Source organism: Varroa destructor, unplaced genomic scaffold, assembly GCF_002443255.2.
Source record: "Varroa destructor unplaced genomic scaffold, Vdes_3.0 BEIS01000006.1, whole genome shotgun sequence".
NCBI classification, from domain to species: domain Eukaryota; kingdom Metazoa; phylum Arthropoda; class Arachnida; order Mesostigmata; family Varroidae; genus Varroa; species Varroa destructor.
Genome location: NW_019211459.1, coordinates 25845877 through 25853231, shown reverse-complemented (window position 1 = coordinate 25853231; position 7355 = coordinate 25845877). Strand labels below are relative to the sequence as shown.

General features: G+C 39.6%; 1 protein-coding gene across 9 annotated transcripts in view; it reads left to right on the top strand.

Annotated features, from left to right (window-relative positions):
- LOC111252537 (prestin-like) overlaps positions 1 to 7355 on the top strand; it is a 106038-nt gene that overhangs the window by 59314 nt on the left and 39369 nt on the right. The gene's annotated exons all lie outside the window — the stretch shown is intronic.

Here is a 7355-nt window from a genome sequence, read left to right as displayed (position 1 = left end):
ATCAATTGATGGTTCTGGAATATTTTATTAAAAAAAAGGCTTTTTTAAATTTAATTTATAACTTTAAAATTTATAGATGCAAACGAAAATCCTTGTCTATAAATTGTTGATCAATGCGGTGTGAATTTATTGAATCTATAAGCTGCAAATACCCCTGAAAGCGACATTGTATGTGCTAAGAAATCCGTAGAGGTGTCCGTGCGCATTGATTCTGGGCGCAAGCACTTATGATGGCTTTATGCTTTATTCCAGAAACAAGCGCCCTAAATCAATAGTATCGCTTGAGTTTTCGATGTATATTGTTGAGTAAAGGACTTGTGGATACGTTCATACGTTCGCACTCGAAGAATCAAACAGCCCGCCGCTCTCTTATAACAATGTACTATGAGAAAAATTGAGATTTCTGGGATCCACTCCGTCTCACTTTGTAGAGGTGTTTCCCGAAGGAGCGTAAACTTCTGTTAGAAGTTCCGCGTCCAAATACTTTCCGAGTTTTCCGAAGAAAACTAGCGGGTCTCCTGTTTGTGGTGAGCGGTGTTTTTTCGGCATTTGTTCGTCACTACCATCTTGATCGATACCGTAGTATTTCAACAGAAATATAATGCTACAAATAAAATTCTGTTTCACGTTCGGAGAAAAAGTACCTGTTTCAAGGACGTTCACTGACCGCGAATCGCCTAATCTATAAATTAGTAAATCTGAAGTAGTTTTGTGTCAAAAGACATATATACAGCAGAGCAATTTTTAAATCTAAATAAAGACTATATATAGCTTGCTGATAATCACTTTGTCCGTAAGGTTTCAGGCCTCAAATTTTGAGACGATATGCTCATGGTAATATTCGTTTATTTCTAGATAGCAGAAATTGATAGCCTTAAAAGGGTGATTTTTATTTGCATCGATCAATGCAGGCATCATGATATTTCTTCGCTTTTAAAATAGTCGAGAAAAGTGCATAACGGATACAGTCATAAACGTCTATTTCTGCCCATGACTCCTCCGAGCATGACAGTGATTCGTGTTGGTTATCTTGTATTTTATCAGCTGCATTGCTAGCTAGCTAGAAGAACGACAAAGGGGCAATTTGTGATGTTTTCCTTAAGTAGCTCCGCAGGAGCTAGCGATATCGTATTAGGACAGTATAGAATAGAATTTGAGGACGATACCATGCGTAATTGTAGATTGGCACGCTAGAAAAGCCTCGCTTTGTCAATGTTCACAGTATGCGCTGACGGTAAGAGCGTTTTGGGCATACGAAGGGCCATAGCGTGAACAAAAATCGTTTGAGATAAGGGTTACCCCGTTAGTTCTAGGTTATCTTTCCGACTCAGCCTGTTTCGCTGGACAAAACCAACGCATCAATGGAAAATATGGTACTGGCGATCACTGGCCGTAATACCTTATGTCGAGAAATCCGCCATTGTGAGCGTCATGTAAACAAGTCGCTACCAATAGAGTGCTTGTTCGCGCTGATTTCGAGTAGCTGAACGAACTGTCTGTAACTCTAAATTGAATGCTATTTTGCGAAAACTGACGGGGTTTCATGCAAAGGAACATAACATTTAATCATTACGAGGGAAGCTTTAAGGAAAATGTGTATGTGTATGTGCATGTGCATACAGGTACCATAAGAGGTCACTTACGATGGATAGAAGTGAAGTTCTAACGTACTGCTATGCTTGCTGCTGTAGCATTCAGCTCAAAGTTAATTTTCTGACAAATTATTTCGAACTTTTGACGATTTTCTGCGCAGGGTTCTCCTGTTAGCTAATTTTATGGTCTGTTCAGCTCTCCGTTAGCCTGTTTTAATATAGCCCCAAACCCAAAAAACGAAACCACCGGTAAGTGTGTGAACCAGAACTGTGCATTTTTATTTTTACTTCATTTTCTTGTATTGATTTATTATAGTTTATTTTTGTAGAAAGGAACTCGGTGCCATCGTTTCTACTGGTTAGGTAGTGTCAACGTTGCTAACGCCCCGTTATGACGGACGAAGTGGGTAGAATGTTTTCTGCTAAAGCTGCGGTTGTCCGGGTTAGAATCTAATTATGAACAACTTCTTCGTTTCGTGCTTGGACATAATAGCCTTCTTTCGAAGATGTTTAATGGCGCTATCGAGCGTGGAACTCGAAACGCATTAGCGATCACAGAACTTGGAACTTTTTAATAGAAATTAAAAGGTCGAAAACTAGCTTCAGCCACCGTAGGATATAATAAATGAGAACGAGTAGAGAAAATTCCACGAAAATTAATTAGTTGACAGTTCCTTAATTTCAGAACACTGGCAGATTTTGTTTACTTCACATTTGATCAAAGGAACACTTCATAAGAAGCAATTCGTGACGATAATAACGATAACCATCATGAAATGGAAGTGTATACTTCATGTGAAGATGTACTTCTATGACTGTTTCAACCGTTCAATGATCACAACATGAGGCCTTTTCTCAGTCTTTCTAGTCCATCTCAGAAGCTGCATCTTCGTAAAGTCAAACCGAATAGAAATAGCTGCTTGCATATTCTGTGGTTCTGCGATTCGTCAAAGATCAACTGCGTAATTATCTTGATAGAAGGCAAATCCGATTGATAGTTGGCAAATGTTTCCTATATGACTCTATTGATTGAAGTGCCGACCTAACGGTATCGACAGTAGTATTAGAGCAATAGCGCATATAGCTCTACAGAATTCAGCATTGGCTGAAGCAAAAAGAATATCAGAAGGCGAAACGAATAGGACAGGTCCTTTCTATTTCTTCTGAGACTGCACCAGTCACCTTCTTGCTGATTTTAGGTTGACAGACCGATTCATCTGGTGTCACCATGTGCTATTTTACAGAAGACAGTATTCGGTTTGATCATTATCTCAAATTTGCTCACGACCCGAACTAGACCGATCGACCCTAACTAAAAGCAATAGCAGAATTTGTTGAAGTGGTTCCAAAGACTAAAATCGAATACCGTAATAACACGGTATTTAATTCGTGCTAACTTAAGTAAGCAAGTGCATGATGGCTAATTATCCGTATTGTTGTTTTATCAAGGGTCTACTAGTGTTCGCGAGAGTGGCCATTATGAACGATTGGTTTTGGCCTATTAATGGGCAACCCTTTGACATGTTCGATATTTTCTGATGTTGCGTGCTAGGTACTAGAGATGCATATTGATGCTCTACAGGACACAATCAGGTTTTCGGATCAATATCATAACATTATCTAATCAACTGAGTGAATACATCACACGTAGACACATTGTACCTAGTCTTAGTTCAACATAACAATATGTCCGTTTCCTAACCTAGGTAAATACGCTAAACGATTGTGACGTTCGGTACCGCTGCTAAGCGTTGCTTCTGATACCTATTATCTTCCAGCGTCTGCATAAAAGAAAAACTAAACGTTCGCATCAAAACGCGGCGACAGAGAGAATCAGGCGTGGCGTATATGTAAAAAATGTAGGTAAAGGCCGAGGGTTCGGCTGTGAAAGCCATTGTGAAGTATGTCACATGCCAGCAATATAAAGCCGAGCCCAATTCTAGGTCGTAAAGCCAAAAAAATTGCCCGTTGCTACCCTGATGCAGCAAGCAAAAATAACCTTCCGAAGAAGCATAGGTCCATATTTCCAAGGAAAATCACAGCAGAAACAATCAAGCGGCATCCCGTCATATACTAACAGTTCGTTTTCCACCTATCCAGCCAACCAAAAACAATATTTGGAGCCATCACGCGGTCACGATCTATTCAAATTTTATGCTAAAAGCCTGTTTAACGCGGTCAAGATAACTATGTTCACCCGTTTGACCTGGCAAGTTACTCTCTAATTAGCTGATAAAGTTAGACCGACTGATACACGATGTCACTGAACGCACCCAACGTTTACTGACTTGTTCCCACGCAGTAAGCAGTCCTGCAGGCAGGCAGGCAGGCTTCTTGCTAGCTTCAGTGATTATCTAAGATCATCCAGTGTCTGAGAGGTTTTGATACAAAGTAGTCGTCGCTGAATGGAATAGGAAATTACTTTGGTAGTAATGTGTAATAGTATTCTGCTGAAGACCGCGGTGCAAGGGACCCATTGGCACACGCCAGCATAATTTGGTTTCATAAAGTTCCCTGAAATGGCCAACTTTGACACCTAAACCGTTCATTTGGTATTCATCAGAGTCAAACAATGTTGTTTTGTTAGTCATGAATTTATGTAAGCCGATTGAAAGACTTCTTCGTGTACTTCAAAGAAAAAGGTGTTAACATAAAAAAAAACCTGTCTGATATGGGGATTTATGAACTATGCTCAACGATGCAGTGACCAGCGCAAGGATTTTCGGTTGGTTTTTTTTTCTTTTTAAAGGCGTTGTTATAACAGTAAATCCATGTACACGAAGAGTAAATAATAGTCTTATTTGCTATTCAACTATCAGTGGACGTACTGTTTCATATGCTGCGTTTGGCAAAATTTGCCGGTATAATTTCTGCGGTAACAGTAATGTATTGCAATGGACTCAAGCCTCTACTCCGAGGATAGGGTGCTTTCGTTAAAGTGGTAGGACAGAAAACATATGATATACATACATGTATCTAAAGTGATTATATACTCGGCTCTTATGCAGTGAACCTATTATGACGAACTACGTTTCCCCATATTAGAACTCAAAAGAACGAACGAGACACCTACGACTTCGCCCGTTACTGTTGCACTGCCTTTAACTACAAGGCTTAAAGTTATTAATAATTGCATCATTGTTAGGGCAACAGTTAGCCTTTGTCGCTTGGATAGGCCACGAAGCTAGCTGAAATCGCAAAGTCTTTAATAACCTTTTATCACTGATTACCGGCGATTTTTTCTTATTATATATTAATTAAAGTGAATCTTGCCGTATCGTTAGTTTTACCATATATACCCATATTAGTATAGTAGATAACGTGTTTGCGTGGCAGGCAGTTTGACTCCGAACGTGGAGGTTCGGTTACATGCTAGAAAGAGCCGCTTGAAAGATTACCTAATGACCTATGTACCTGGATGTAAAACTTGATTTTTTCTTAGCTTCATGACAAGATACTTAGAAATTATACACTAAAGTCGCTCGGCCTTGTAAGCCGAAAATACCAAGACAAACTGGTCTTTCGCACAGCATTGCGCCGTGCCTCTCTATACGCGGTTGAAAAACCTCAATATGCGGCGTTGGATCTTCTTGACTTGTTAACCCGTCCAAAAATATTCTCGGGCTTTACGTCCCCTACTCGGACACTGTTTTCATAGAGTCCTTGAGAGTTGAACCACACGGTTCAGGCAAAAGAATCAGAATTGACTTGTGGTACAAGTCTCTGTTCAACTTAACTATAATTCTAGTGAGATTATTAAGAACACTAACTTGGACGACGAAACAATATTCCTTATCATATTCGTATTTATTCTGTGGCTAAAGTATTGCGAGGTTCCGTGTATGGAAGCGACTATAGTCGGATGATCTCCATTGACCACCGGTCTTTGACTTCCGACAGTTTTACTTCTGTTCAATAATCATTAGGTAAATATGTCGGTTAGTTCGACTAACGTTTCATCTTGCCGGAGTCTTCAACGTCTACAGCACTGAATTACAAAGCAAACACCTGCCCGAGCCTGAACAGGGTGCAGTCTTTGTACTACGAATATGCCCTCCTTACATCCTTTGTTCTGCGAGCCTCCTCATAAGCCACTCTCATATCCCTTGCCTTTGTAAAGTTCCCCACAAGCCGAGCTGTTTTGTTCACTCTTGCGTACCGCGCAGCAGCTAATTTGAAGGGTCTCTAAACATGGATTACGCTGAGGTTTCGCGATTTTTGTGACTGCTTTCTGTGCTTATGACTGTGATTCCTACCGTTTTGGTTCTTGAGCCAAGTCAGTAGTTTTTTTCGAGAATGCTCGATCGGCAAAAAGCGATAGGACGAGTTAGTCAATATACCGATTTATAGTACGCCTCTCGGTCTGGTTCAGCTAGCTAGGAACTTCATTGCTATTTTGACTATTATCTTGTATTTGCATATGCTCTACACCAAGAGGAATTCACAGTAAAAAGGTCTTTTACGCAAAAAGGTTGTCCTCTGTGAGAATTCGTTGTCCTTCCTTTTTCTTGCTTATCGAACATGACCGTCACTATTGAGCCATCTTAACAGTAGCTTTAGATCCGTTGACATTTACGCTTCGTATACAAGTATAGAAGTAGGATGTAGGGCGTCCAGAAGAAAGGTGTCTCGTTCGCTGTGATACGTATCGATACTAATACTAATCGTAGGTTTACCTTCTATTTTTCAGCAAAAAACAACTTGGTGTGATCAGTCTCATGCTTACGATTACAGGAATTTTCGTGCAGAAGAGTTTTTTGTTGAATTTAAATGCTATTTTCTACCACCACCCTCATCCCTTGATGCTGATGATAATCCGTCAAAAATTTTTTTTGGCTACTTCCACGACATATCCCAAAGGTGGTTGAAAAATTTAAGCACAGGCAAACATACAATTGTCCGCGCGGCAGCAATTAATTCCTCTCACAACAGAATATCTAAGCAGACAGCAGGCTTATAATGATTATTTCTGGATTTCTGATTATCGCCGGAACAAAAAGCAGATTATTAAAGTTCCTCTGGTATGGGAAAAAAATTCATGTTACTTAAATACTTTTACTTTATTTTACTCCATTAGAAATCGTTTTATAAAAAAATGACCGTGCTTACAATTCACTGGGAATGTCAAATGTTTATGACTCGGTAAGCAGTACATTTTGCCGTTTCAAGACCATGGAATTTTCGAAATTTCGGGTAAACATGCTGAGACAATAACAATCACAGTACAAAATATCTCCAACAAGAGGCAAGATAATAAACAAAAATAAATACTGCTCTCTATAGACACAACATTATGAACAGTTGTGCCGCCTGCGACTGTTTTAGGTAAGGGATGAATTCATTTTAGCATGTAGTATGACTAGAACAACGGAAATATTGCCCCCTAAAATTCTACATACTGCGGGTTGGGGAATCGCCGCTACACTGCGATCCTTCTAAAACAAACCCTATTTTAGTAATTGCTATGTCAGCGTAATTATGCTCCTTTGACTGCGAGACAGGCCTGATGAGGTTAATAGATCGGTAGTGGTAAAGAGCTTTTGATGGATACCTACTCATTCATTACGAGATGAGCTTAAAATTCTAGCATACCAACGCAACGGGAAATACTTTCCAACGTATTTCCGTCGCTATATCATATACATATATATATATATATATATATATATAAAGCGAGTAAATAGCATTTGCGCCAATGCTAGTGAGAACAATTGGTAGCGACAGCGGGATAGAAAATCGTCGGAGCTAAAATGCCGAAGAAGA